The sequence below is a fragment of the Populus euphratica genome, unplaced genomic scaffold (assembly GCF_000495115.2).
Source record: "Populus euphratica unplaced genomic scaffold, PopEup_1.0 scaffold425.1, whole genome shotgun sequence".
In the NCBI taxonomy this organism is placed as follows: Eukaryota; Viridiplantae; Streptophyta; class Magnoliopsida; order Malpighiales; family Salicaceae; genus Populus; species Populus euphratica.
Window position 1 is genome coordinate 189097 of NW_011500308.1, and position 15596 is coordinate 204692.

The following is a 15596-nucleotide window of genomic DNA, read 5'->3' on the forward strand; positions in this document are numbered from 1 at the left end:
TTATTAGCATTGTTTGCAAAAATAAAAATATCATTGTTGTTGTCCAGTCTACCTATTTTTTTATTTTTTACCAAACCATGGTGAAAATCAACTCCAATTCATTTATCGGTATTGTCAAAACCTAATTTTAACCTTTATTGTTGTATACATTTAAAAAAAATAGAAAAATGCCAAAAAAATGCATTTTGTCAATTTTAATCATTTCATCATTTTTGGTTTAATTTTGTATGTGAAATTAATTTATAAAAAAATAAAACAATATGAAATTTATAAAAATATTTGAAGATAAAAAAATATAGTTAAGGGAAAAGTTGGATCAATAATTCATTTTTATTGATTGAATTTGGAAAGTATTTAAATCCTCAAGGATTACTTGGGTTATAATTAAGGATTCAATTAAAGAAAATAGCTTAAATTAGTTTAATATGGATAAGATTAGAAAAATTAAAGGTTCAAGGATAAGCCATATATAGCTGACATACAAAAAGAAAGACATAGAAAAAAACCATCAACAAATTAAAAAACACCCCATCTAAATAGATACGGCTCCATCTGCATTCTTCAATAGAGATAATTAGTAGTTGTGAGTTTCAAGAAGAAAACTTGAATGGTGTTAGAGAGAGGAACAACCGTTATAATGGAAGAATTAGTAACAATAATAGCAACAATAATGGAAGAAGAAGAACCACCATTCAATACAAAGAATGAGACAGAAGACAACATCGATGTAAAAGCCATGGGTTAGGAAGAAATCAAAATCAAATTTGAAGTAGTAGAATGGTCCATGTGAGTTGCAGTGATTGAGTCCATTAAGGAGAAAGAAAATGGAGTTTTAATGTGTTTTAGGGCTCTAATACAAGTTGAGAATAATAGGAGGCTTCACTTATTAGTTAATCAATCTTTTATATTTGTATATGTAAGACAATATACAATAGTTAATGTAGAGATTACAACATAAGATTCAACTTATGCACTAGGTAAAAATAATTACTATAATATATACCTATAAATAAGCACTTTCTATAATAGTGACAAAAATTATACAATTTGTATTTTTTTGTCAAACACACATTAAGAATATTAGGATTTAGAGATAACAAATATAATCTTATTATTGACTCTAAGAGAATGTTGCACTACATTACTAGAATTTTTAGATTTATCGACGGAATTTTCAGTCAATATTTATACTCATAGTCTATTAGCATGAATTTTACCAACAAGCTCATTGACAGAAATAATCCATTGAAAAAATTCACATAAGTGATTTGTGATATGTTGGTGAGTGTGTTGGTAATAATTTTACTAATAGATTATTGACGGATAAATGGTGCAAAAAAAATTATTTACTTTATTTCATTAGTATTTCCATTAATAAAAGTAACATCTCACTGATAGAAAAATCATATTTCATTCCATTCATGATTTTGACATATAATCATCAAACAAATCATTTGTTATTTTATCAGTGAGTAAATAGTGGCATTTATAGTATTTATTTTCCAACTTTATGGAATATAGTTCAGTAACCCCATTAGTAATAGTTAAAAATATATTTTAAAAAATCTATTAAAAATCCAATTAATATAAAATTTAAATATTTATTACTAATTTAAATATTTATAAGTTCAAAAATAATTAATCTAGAATAAGACATCAAAGGACGAGGAGGAAGAGGAGGATGTAGGTCTTTGCTTGGACCGTAGGGCGAATAAAAGGAAGTACATGTACCACTCATCTGTCATTTTATCTCCCTTACCAATTAGTAGAGTTTAACCGTCTCAATACTAAGTCGTTCATAATCAGGAGCAAAATGGGTTGTCCAAACTTGAACTTGTTGTTCTAAAATCACCTTGAACTTCAAAGTTTGAGTGCTCAGAATCGATGATAAGCATCTAATGGTTGAAACGCTATGGATTGTTTATAAATTCTCAACTATAGTGTTAGAAATATTATATCCTTGATTTCTATCAAATCCACTAGATGATCTTACCTCTAACCATAAATATAAATTAAGATTTACATAGGTTAAAAGATCGTCATTGTATCTCTAGACTATAAATCATAGATGAGGCAACAAAACACAACTCCTTGTTGTTGAGGACCAAGTACTCTGGGATCTGGTATGCATAGAGTAACAACATCTTTATATCCATATTTATCATATATTTTGATATAGTCATGGTTTTTTGATAGGTTTGAGCAAAAAAAATCAAAGAACCAATTAAACCGATTAGAATGTTTAAAAAAATTATCAGTTTTGTTCAGTTTTGGTTTTATAAGAATGAAACCGGTAAACTCTAACCGAATCAAATCAATTCAATTTTAAAAAACGTATTATAAATTAAAAAAAAAATTGTTTCTTTTCTAACCTAATAACCCTAGTAAGCAACAACTGTCGTTCTCTGTCTATAAAGTCATAAACAATTTTTCTTCTTCATTCTTCGATCAATATTGTGAAATCTTCATCAACTCATCTATTATCATCAACGTTAACATCAACAATCCCCACCCAAGCTCCCATAAGTGACACGCCAAACCCTACCTTTCAATTTACATCTCTTATTCTAGCATTCCAGTGAGTATTTTCTTTCATTGTGTTTGTTGGACTTGGTACAAATGATTTAACTTCTGAATATCTGTTGTACATGTACATTTCTCTATCTGTTTACAAAGATCTACATAAATTCTTAACAATTCTTTAAATTTTACTTTTGTATAAGTTCTTTAGAAAAATTATCAGAATTCCAGTGTCCTGGAAAGCCCACTACTACCCGTGGGAGCATTGTTTGTTTTATTTACCTATTTCTTGATTTTGTCATAAAAAGTTTTGGAAATCCGGTTTGGAGTTTTCGATTCTTGACGTTAGAAAATCAAATTGAACTGAAACTCGTTAATTGGAATCGGTTTTAATTTATTTTTAAAAAATATTTAATTAATTTTATAGGTAAAAATTAAACCAAATAAAAAGTAATCATTTATATTTTTTGGCATTGATTACTACCTAGATATTTACATTCAATTCCTGCTATATTAGTTGTTGTAGCACATTAAAGTTTAAACGCTAAAAGTACGTGCATGTATATATCTCTTATATTGAAACAATTAAAAGACACTAATGAATAGCACAATGGTCAAAGTAATTTAAGAGTATACTTAACAGATATAGTAAATCTCTACAAATTAAATGAGTAATGTCGAAGATCGAAGAAAAAACAGATAAAAAAACATAAGAAATATACACTAGCTAGTGCTTAGATCCATTAATGAAATTAACTAATCATAAACTCTGCATTAATATCATAATTTAATGGAAACTAGTGATACTTAGAGTTCTTCATAGTATCCTTCGAGTTTCGGTTCTTTAATTATTTGTTTTGGGTTGAGCAACTGGAGGCACATGATGATCCAAGATTTTTTTTAATCTTATATTTAACTTAGATCTTGATTTCATTTTATTTTTCAACACTATAATTTCTTTTTATATACATGCAAAACTTACTTACCATCACACTTCATGAAATGAAAATAAATTGATTTTAATTAGAGAATATTATTCCCCTAAAAGTGAAATCTAACTAAAATCATAAGGGTTTAGACCATTTTGTTCATTGTTGCCAAAATGAAGAGAACAAAGGATTTGGGTTTGCTCAAGAGAATTTTCTCCTATTAATATATCCTAACATGATAAATAGTGGTAATTTTATTCTTTGTATTCTTTATTTTTTGTTCTATAGAAATTAGGAATAGAGAATATATATACATATATATAGATTGAACTCTTGGAATAAGATTATTCATTGCTATGTAATTTGATATATTACGGTAAATAGCATTTCAAATACGAAGCAAAAAGAGGCATGCATGTATTCGTGTGTGTGCATGCAACAAGGAAGAAACCAAGAAAGTTTTATTAGCAATTAATTTACGCACCTAAGCTCATAGGGAGGCACAATATCAGAGTCGTAACTGCTGTAATTGCTTGCCTTGTCGATACCATAAGCCTTAAAACAGCACGAATTGCAGAGAAAGTTTCTGGTGAATAGATAAACCTTAGGCCGGCAATTGAAGCGTGCACGTGTGTGGAGAGAAGAAAGAGGCTGCCCTAGAAAATACACATACTTATATATGTAATTATCTTCCTAATTAGGAATATTAATTAGGGATATTGGGATGCCACGAGCCCTCAAACAACAGGAGCAGAGAAAGTTCTTTAATGAGTAGACAGACTTCATTGATGTTAAGTCCTTTGATTTTTTTCCCTCTATCTAAATTCTTAGTTTTATTCTTGTTAATTGCTACAATTCTCAAAATACAATTCTCAAAGTACATAATTAGTATAAAGTAGAAAAATTGTTTCTGAATTCACTTTCTAAAAAGTTTCAAAGTCCACTGGAAAATGCCTTCATATTTTGTGAATTTCTATCAGTTTGATATCAAGACTATAGATGGTTTTTCAATCAACTCCTAAAAAATCCTTTCCTCACTACTATTTCTAGATGTTTAAGTAATTAAAAAATGATTTGAAAGTAAATTCAATGAAATGAAAAGGTATAATAGATGTTAAATTTGACCAATACTCCTTATACATAGACATAAATTTCATTTACTTGATGTTTCTACAGCAATGCTTATCATCTTGTTAGAGCTAGGATCCCTTAAATTTGTTCATGTCATCAATTTCTTATTTTATGTTTTTTTTTTCGTTTCCTTTAAACAAGTAGAAAGCATGAAGAAATTTCACATGTAGAAGATTTTCGCTATATAACTGATACATAATTATTATGACTCATGTTGGGTTGTAATGCTTATTGTTGTTGACTATTAAATTTTTTGTGCCTTTTGTAGACCACGAGTATACAGGTTCTACCTTGCTTGGTTATGCTTGATGGATTACAATTGTGTGAAATTTTATACTTTCTTTGGTGGATACTTTAGTTTTTTTTCAATATTAATCTAAATCAATGTCCTGCAATTGTATGATCAAGACAATCCATGCGATTTAAATCCCATTAAAAATCATTTTTCCATAAGATATTAATGAAATAAGTTGTTGAAGCCAGTTGTCTAATGAAAAACAACCTGGGTTATTGGGCCATGTCAATTCATAAGTTACTAGGTTAACCGAGTCGATCATTGTTTATCAAATGATATTATCTTATTATTAGTATTTATTTTTTTTAGTATTGAACTAATTAGATTTAGAATGAATATTTTAATGTCAATCAATTTATAAGTCAACTAGGTTTGTTTAGTTTTTCAAATGAAAGACTAATTTGAGTTAGGTTTCAACAAGCTTTTTGAATCAACCCATCAGCCTGGGATGAATTTAATAACCATAGCAGAAGTGTTAAAATCCTTAAATCTTGATTTTATAAGATCTCTTTATGTTTTTATGCACAACATGTTTGTAACCATTTGAAATGAATTCCATTCAAGCAATCAAATAAATTATTTTGTTTGGAACTCTTTTGAATGAATTAATTTCAATTCTAACTAAAATTTAATTTATATAAAAAGGTGCAAAAATAAAGTAAAATTAGAGGGGAGAACTTTTAATTTGCAATGGTAATCTCTCTTGAAATTTACATTGAAAATAATATTTGAAAAATATCAATACCACTACAAGATTTCATAGTTTTACCGATGAAAATATTTCGTCAGTGTGTGATTACTAGTTCGTCGGTGATTTATTTACCGACTTTTTAAATCAACACATCAGCCTGGGATGAATTTAATAACCATGGTAAAAGTGTTAAAATCCTTAAATCTCAATTTTATAAGATCTCTTTATGTTTTTATGCACAACATGTTTGTAAGCATTTGAAATGAATTCCATTCAAGCAATCAAATAAATTATTTTGTTTGGAACTCTTTTGAATAAATTGATTCAATTTGAAATAAAACTTATTTTATATAAAAAGTGCAACAATAAAGTAAAATTAGAGGGGAGACCTTTTAATTTGCAATGGTAATCTTTCTTGAAATTTACATTGAAAATAATATTTCAAAAATATCCATATCACTACAAGATTTCATAGTTTTACCGACAAAAATATTCCATCAGTATGTTATTATCAGTTCGTCGGTGATTTATTTACCGACTTTTTGAATCAACCCATCAGTCTGGGATGAATTTAATAACCATGGTAGAAGTGTTAAAATCCTTAAATCTTGATTTTATAAGATCTCTCTATGTTTTTATGCACAACATGTTTGTAACGATTTGAAATGAATTCCATTCAAACAATAAAATTATTTTGTTTGGAACTCTTTTAAATGAATTGATTCAATTCTAAATAAAACTTAATTTATATAAAAAGGTGCAACAATAAAGTAAAATTAGAGGGGAGACCCTTTAATTTTCAATGGTAATCTATCTTGAAATTTACATTGAAAATAATATTTCAAAAATATCTACATCACTACAAGATTTCATAGTTTTATCGACGGAAATATTCCTTCAGTGTGTGATGACCAGTTCGTAGGTGATTTATTTACCGACATCTTCACTAACAGATGTACTGACGGATTACATCCATTGGCTTTCCTCTCATTGGTAATTCCACATTCTATCTCTATATCGGTTGGAAACACACATAAAATTTGCCGATGATTTTACAGATGAAATTTGCGCGCCAAAGTTTCCTGCTTGAAATATACCAATGAATTTTAATCAGTGGTGATATCATGTTTAACTAACAGAACCAATCTATCGGTAAATATATCGGTGAGTGTTTTGAAATACCGACCAAATATATTTGTTTGTAAATTCATTGGTAATTGTGGCTGCTGCTATTATATGCCGACAGAATGAATCCGTTGGTGAATTTGTCGGTGAGTGTATAAAATAGCGATTGAATATATTCGTTTGTCATGGAACACAACTGATTCTCGTTCTTAGATGAGGTTTGAAATTGTATGAGATAAATGTTGAGATCTCCTCAACAATATAAGCCTCACATATCAAAACCTCAACATGCGTCTTGTTCTTAACCTTTTTCTTGAGATTAAACAAGTATCTGCATTGAATAAATCAAGTTTTTTCAATTAAGAAAAACATAAAAAATACTTTTATATATTAATTACATTGCAACTATAATATCTAACCGTTTAAATGGGTACATCCATCTATATTGGATTGGTCCTCCAGCTTTTGCCTCGAATGGTAGATGTATAAGGAGATGCTCCATTGAGTCAAAAAATGATGGAGGGAATATCATCTCAAGTTTGCATAGTGTCTCGATGATATTTGACACGACTAAAAGGTTGATGTCTTCTCCCACGTGAGGAGTGTCGAAGTAATAAATAACCCGGCAAGATCGTGGTCGAACCACATGGAGGTTAATTGTACAAATTATAAACAACAATTATAAAACAACAATAACAATAACAACAACAACAACAACAACAACAACAACAATAATAATAATAATAATAATAATAATAATAGTAGTAGTAGTAGTAGTAGTAATAGTAGTAGTAGTAGTAGTAGTAGTAATAACAAAAGAGAAGAAGAAGAAGATGATGAGAACTTGGAGATGAAAAATTAATGTAAGGATTAAACAATAATAATAACAAATGTCAAGGTTAGAGGTTCCACTAATGGTATATCAAACAAGTATAGTATAAACTCTTATTATTGAATTGGAAACCACATACAAAGGAGGTTCCAATCAGATTATATATTGTTAACATGATTACATTAGTCATCTTATTCCATTAATGTTAATACTTGTAAATCTCGTCAAGCATTCATGATTATAACTTATGTTAACAACAAATCAAGTTCCTTTCATAGCTCAGGTGTCGGTTATACCATACATTATGGGCTATGAAAGTGCCAAGTATTTTTTATACCAAGTGTTATACAACATAAATCAAGATTAGTCATTTAACAAGCAAAGTATTAAAGAGTGAACAAGATAACAAATATAAAACATGTTAGTATCAAACATTAAAGTCCATATTAAGTTTACATTATACGTATTCTCACACCATTAGTATAACCTTTTCACCTTGACATAACTAACTTAGCTAGACATAATGAAATAAAGCAAAATAGATAAACAAAATAAGAACATAAAAGCTAACTAAGTAAAGGAAAGGAAATGAAAGGCATAAACTTGATAGTAATGAAAGCAAAGCATAAATATTACAAAGAATACAAAGAGAGAAAGGAAGAGCATGATCTTAATCTGGAAACCAATATGCCTAAATGCATGGCAAATGCCTCCTTTTATAGGCCAAAATTGGAAACTATTGATTTGATGACTAATTGATAAGTGGGTGGCCAACTTTTGACTTGGTGAATATCCTTATCTTCTCTTGTCTACCCAAAACGTCATTACTAACGTCACAATTAGAGCTAGTTGCAAACATGAAAGTTGTAGGCAATTGTCTCAGGTTTCTTGTGTAAAATACCGAACAGTGCTCGGGCTGGAAGACAGATTCGAGCTTCTTTGTTATTGCTACAATTTGGACTTGATAATGGCCTTTTTAGATTTTGGGCTCCATATGAAAGTTGTAGGCCTATGTCTTACCTTTCCAAAAAGTTGTAGTTTTTAGATCTTGGGCTCCATATGAAAGTTGTAGACCTATGTCTTACCTTTCCATCCATATAAATTGGACCTAAATCTGAGATATATAGCTTCAGATATGACCCCATTACCGAACAGTGTTCCGGTTTGGATTGCACCGACATCTCTTTTCTAAGTTTGGTCGTCTCTTTATCCTTGCAATTTAAGTTCTTAAAGTCATCAATCAATCCTTTCATTTATGTGATAGACCTGCATTTAAAATGAACATTTACCATAAATTAAAGGTATCTTATATTATTAGATATATTATTATAAAACATGCTTTAGTTAAGGAGTTATTGATACTTCAAGTGCAAAATGATGATATAAAACCATGATAAGAATACACTTTTAAGTACTAATCACACCCCCTAACCAGCTTATTACTAGTCCTTAGTAATTAAAGCGTTAAAATAATTTTCAAATTTCACAAAGCAAGGTATTCATCATTTAACTTCCATTAATCTATCTAGATAAACAAACTCTCATTAAATTTATATATATGCTCAATACCTCTTAACAAGATATTAATAAACTTTTCTTTTGTGGTCAATGTATCAACACATAATTATGGGACTTTTCTTGAAAGAAAACAAAATTTTTGTTCTAATGTTTAAGGTTAACTTCCTTGGGTTGGGATTATTATTTTTGTCTTTTTTTTTTTAATATATATACATATAATTTAAAAACATCATGCATCTTTAACCCATGTAACGAGCTTTCAGCTAATGACTCCCAGACCAGTTGGTCTTAGGGCATTAGGTGTTAAGACACCCCTACGAGCTTAGTAACTCGGGTCGCAGATACTGATATATAGATAGTGCAATGTTTGATTCCCTTAAGCTTTTCTCCTCAACCCATGTAACAAGCGTTGGGCCAATAGCTCCCAAGTCAGTTGACTTTAGGGTATTAGGTGTTAAAACACCCCTTCGTGCTTAATTGCTTAGGTTAGGGAGGCTACGAAACCAAACTTATCTACATTTTTATTATCATCTGTTTTTTCTTCTTTTTTTTCTTTTTTTCATTTTTCCTTTTTTTTCATGTTTTTTTTCTTAATTATATACAATCCCTTTCCCTTAGTTGTTACCTTTAACAAAAGAACATAAATAATGTAATAATCCAATATGCAACCCACAATCATATGTTAAAGTGTGTGTGTGTGTGTAAATTAAGGTTTAAGAATACATGTTAAATAAGTATATGAGCAGAATTAAGTGATAACAATGTGAGAGTTTGTAAACCTGAATATTTCAAGAAGTATTATAATAGACCTTGTTAAGAATGGTTATTAAGATGCGTCTCAAGAGTCACTTTAACAAAAGAGCTCCTTTACTCTACCATCCTAGTAACAACAATTATGCACATGCTTTATGAAATGAAAAACAATTTTTTTTTATCAACTACTACCCTCTCCCCCCAACCAAAACAAGACATTGTCCTCAATGTTCTAAGGTAGAAAGATAGAGTATAGAAGATATCACCTGAAATAACGAACACTGACAAACCTGAAACACACTGAAACAAAAATAAGAAATAACAAAACACAATAATAAAATAAAAAGACATAAAAAATTACAAATAAAGGCTCAAATCCAATCTAAGCTTCTTACTGCTTTCCTTAGATGACCAATTTATGCGACTCATGGAAGGATCAATCACAGGAATGAAAGATTGTAGTTGGTCAATCAATTGTTCAACAGTAGCAGCAGAGATTATGATTTGTCGTGCAGAAGATGTTAGAAATTCCTGTTCCACAACATGATCAAGAAAAGACAACAACTTATCATAATAACCATTAACATTTAACAAACCTATGGGTTTATGGTGAATGTGCAGTTAAGCCCAAGAGGAAATATGAAAGATCTCTTCCAATGTGCCTAGACCACCTGGTAAAGCAATGAAGGCATCAGCATGGTTAAACATTGCATTCATTCGAGCTGACATTGTGGAGACCTGAAGTTCCTCTCCAATTGTTTTTCCAATGATGTCCCCTTGTGCCAAAGCTTCAGGGACGACCCCCAAAACTTGACTACCTCCTAAAAATACAGCTATTGACACACCTCTCATTAACCCAAGACTGTCTCCCCCATATACTAAATGAATCTTTCTCTCAGCTAGCACCTGACCAAGATGATTTGCTGATTCTAAAAACTCCTTTTCTTTCCCAAGACTAGATCCACCGAAAACACAAATATTTCTTATTTGATGACCTGAGGAACTTGCCATTTCTACACACTTCTGTATTTGTTGAATGTATGGGTTGAGTAGAAATGAAAGGAAGGAAGAGAGGGTTTTATAGATGAGAAATGAGAAAGGCAATCATAACACCTATATGTAGGCTAGCTGGAGTCTCACACTCTCTCTCTCTCTCTCTTTTTATTTATTTATTTATTTACTTTTGAAAGAGTATGTGTATGTACAGGTAGTTGTGATTGTGGCTCACATCTTCCCTTGGTTTTACGTCCAAGAACGGCTTAAACGCCCTCTAGGTCAGGGATAGGCTTCCCATCCAGTTTTCTTAAAAACTGGCAAACAGGGTCTTTTTTAGTCAGATTCCCAAGACTAAATCGATCATGTTCTTTATGAAATAGTGGCCATAAATCATGAATTGCGCGATGCATATCTCCACTAGGATGCGTCTCAAGAGTCAATAGAAGATTATCTAAAGACTCCTTACTCAGACCATCATTAATGAATTGTATTTTATCTTCACGGTTTATAGATACCATTCCTAAGGAACGACATTGTGTATTATAAGTCCATCTAGCACATCGATGACAGACTTTCAGTCGTTTTGCACGACGCTTCTTTGCAAAAGTGCTTTTACTTGTTCCAAGCATATATGAAATGAAGGAGTTAGAGGACTCACCTGATACTCGGACCTTTGCTTCAATCAACCAGCGAATATCTTCAAGAATTCCATGATTCATTAACAATCTCAATCTTGCACATCTAGCACGGTAAATTTTTGTAATCGCATTCTGAGGCAGAGCGGGAAAATACTTTTTAAATTTTTCAAGATTAGTGTCCATTTTAAAATGAGAATTGGAAGAGAGATTCAAAGAATTGCACAAATATATACACAGATATCAGTAATTGTAGGAAACTGAAAGAACCGACTTAAGGAGTACCGTTATCCGCCATTTGACCAGGGTGAGAGAAACTAGCAAAAATCACTCAAAAAGAAACACAAAAACAATGTGAGAAAAACAAAATAATCAACCTTTATCTACAAGATCATTCAAACCAGCTGATTCATTTTCACTAGAAAAATTATCAAAGTGAGTTTTCAAACGAAGTCCATTTTCCTCAAAATCATTGTCATTCATTGAATTCTCAATATCACAGGCCCTATAAGGATTGCTCCATCTTGGTCTTAGCTCTCTAGGGAATGCATATTGTTGAGAATTATAAAATAAAATTTTTTGACCAGTATCAATCTTTTGACAATTTTCACAAGTTTTGCAGAATGCATGCGTGTCCTTGAACATGGTGGGCCAATAAAATCCATTTTGAAAGATTTTTGCAGCTGTCTTTTTTGACGAGAAATAGCTTCCATATGCTTCAGAATAACAAAGTTTAATAACACTACTTACCTCATTGTCGGGAATGAATCTTTGAAATATTTCATCAGGACAATGTTTGAATAAGTTAGGGTCATCACAATAAAAATTCTTCACTTCATTCACAAACTTTTCTTTTTCTTGAGTACTCCAATCAGCTGGCAAATCTTCTAAGGCAAGAAAACTAATATTTTTATCATACCAGGGCATTGGATTAAGAGAAAGTAAGGATTCGTTAGGAAAGTAATCATTGATTGGTGTGATGTCAGATGTCGAATCTGTTGTCACTGTTGACAAAAGATTCGCATCAACATTTTCAGTGCTTATTTTATCCGTGATTTCTTCCTTAGAATAAATCATTTGCAAATCTTCAGATTCATCCAATTCATTTTTACTTAAAGTAGATTCAAGTTGATCATAAACTAATTCATCAATATGATCTACTTCTTGTAAATCATTATCATCTCCAGGTTGCTTACAAATGTTGAAAATATTCATCTTCAATGTCATGTTTTCAAATGATAGCTTCATCAGTCCATTCCTACAATTAATCAATGCGTTAGAAGTTGCAAGAAATGGACGTCCTAAAATAACAGGAAATAAATTACGTGATTCAACAGGTTTTGTATCCAAGACAATAAAATCCACAGGATAAATGAATTTATCGACTTGTACTAACACATCTTCAATTATTCCTCTAGGCACTTTTATAGATCTATCTGCAAGTAAAAGAGATATAGAAGTTGGTTTTAACTTACTTGGATTAAGACTCTGAAAAACTGAATATGGAAGTAAATTCACACTAGCACCGAGATCAAGTAAGGCTCTTTCAATTTTATGTTCTCTAATAAAGCAAGAAATTGTAGGACAACCAGGGTCTTTATATTTTAAAGCATTATTGTTCTGAAGAATGGCACTTACTTGTTCGGCTAAAAAGGCTTTCTTTTTCACATTCAGTTTCCTCTTCACAGTGCATAGATCTTTTAAAAATTTAGCATAGGAAGGAACATGTTTAATAGCATCCAACAAAGGTATATTGATTCTTACTTGTTTGAAAGTTTCAAAGATTTCAGAGTTGTGATTGGCTTTCCTTTGTTTAGTCATGGCTTGAGAAAATGGAAATGCTGGCAGAGAATCAGTCTTTTCTTTGCAATTTTCAGATTCAACCCCTTCCTTACCCTCAGAGATTGACTCATCATCTTTCTCATAAGGTTCAAGACCGGGGTCGAAGCACAGGGAGGTTAATTGTACAAATTATAAACAACAATTATAAAATAACAATAACAATAACAACAGCAACAATAGTAATAATAATAATAATAATAATAATAATAATAATGTAGTAGTAGTAGTAGTAGTAGTAGTAGTAGTAGTAGTAGTAGTAGTAGTAAACACATTATTTTTAATATGCATGACGTCAAGATTATGGCGGAGTAGATTGGTTTTCCAATAAGGAAACTCCTAAAAGATACTGTGTTTTACCTAATTATGGGTCAAACCAAAACCAAGAAACTTTTGCTTATCTCATTGAAGGCTAAACAATGTCACCGTAGTCTGATACAACATCATGCAATTCCTCACCAGAGGATGCAACATCTTTTTTAACTTTGCCAATAAAAAAATCTTTTTTTGTTCTTTTTGTACTTGTGATTAAATGGCAAGAAGCGACGATGACAGTTAAAAAAAGAAGCTTTACCTCCGTTTGCAAGCGTAAATGCCTTGTTGTTTTCCATATAGTATGAACATACGAGTTTCCCATACATGCTCCAACCAAAAAGCATTCCATAAGCTGGAAAATCATTGATAGTCCACATTAAAGCTACCCTCATAAGAAAATTTTGTTTCCTCGATATATCATAAGTTAAAGGTCTGAAAGACCATAACTACGACAACTCATCAATCAATGATCGAAGACAAACATCTATATTCCGCCCTAAGCTGCTTGGACCGACTATGACAATAGATAAAAACATGAACTCTGACCTCATACACATTCCTGGTGGCAAGTTCTAAACTGTGAGTATGACCGGCCAACAAGAATAAAGAGCACCCAATGACCCGAATGGGTTGAATCCGTCTGTACACAACCCAATACGTGCATTCCTTGATTCAGTTGAAAAGTAAAGATGAACACTGTTAAAGTCTTTCCACATTTTGCCATCAGAAGGATGCATCATCACTCCAACAACCGCATCATGTGCTTGGTGCCATATCATGTGCTTAGTAGTCTTTGGTGACATGAATAACCTCTACAGTCTAGGTATGATCAGGAAGTATCTAAGTTTTTTTATATGCCACTAGAGTCTTTCCCCTGCCAGTTCTAGGTTTGTAACAGGAAGGCCTGCATGTCATGCACTCAATCATCTTAGTATTTTCAGGGTAGTATAACATCCAGAAGTTGGGACACATGTCAATTTTCTAGTATCCTAAACCAAGAGGTTTGATCATGAATTTTGCAGCATAAAAGTTCTCTTTCAACCTGTTCCCTTCAAGTAAAATGTTTCTCGCCCATTCAATAATTTTATCATACCCGGCCTCACTCAACCCATGATCTGACTTGATGGTGAACACCCGTACTATGACCGATAATTTACTATGGTTTGTGCAGTCATCCTATAATGGTTCGTCAGAATCTTTCAACAAATAAAAAAAACCTAGCTGCATTTCAATTAGGTTCTTCTTCTATGATTAGACATTGATTAACATTACGTTGATTTATTTTCATTGCATCCATAACCATATTTCTATAAGGATTAATGTTGTCATTTTCCACTTCATGCACGTTGCTAGCACTAGAAGTTGACCCAACCACCATTTCTCTCATTCTCCTCTTACTAACAAAAACTTCTCTATGTGCATACCAACACTGGTAATTCACTATGAACCCTTTGTGTAGAAGATACATCATTACAACATCTAGATGCAAATATTTTTTTATTTTGACACTTTCTGATTGCTTATCTCATTGAAGGCTAAACAATGTCACCGTAGTCTGATACAACATCATGCAATTCCTCACCAGAGGATGCAACATCTTTTTTAACTTTGCCAATAAAAAAATCTTTTTTTGTTCTTTTTGTACTTGTGATTAAATGGCAAGAAGCGACGATGACAGTTAAAAAAAGAAGCTTTACCTCCGTTTGCAAGCGTAAATGCCTTGTTGTTTTCCATATAGTATGAACATACGAGTTTCCCATACATGCTCCAACCAAAAAGCATTCCATAAGCTGGAAAATCATTGATAGTCCACATTAAAGCTACCCTCATAAGAAAATTTTGTTTCCTCGATATATCATAAGTTAAAGGTCTGAAAGACCATAACTACGACAACTCATCAATCAATGATCGAAGACAAACATCTATATTCCGCCCTAAGCTGCTTGGACCGGCTATGACAGTAGATAAAAACATGAACTCTGACCTCATACACATTCCTGGTGGCAAGTTCTAAACT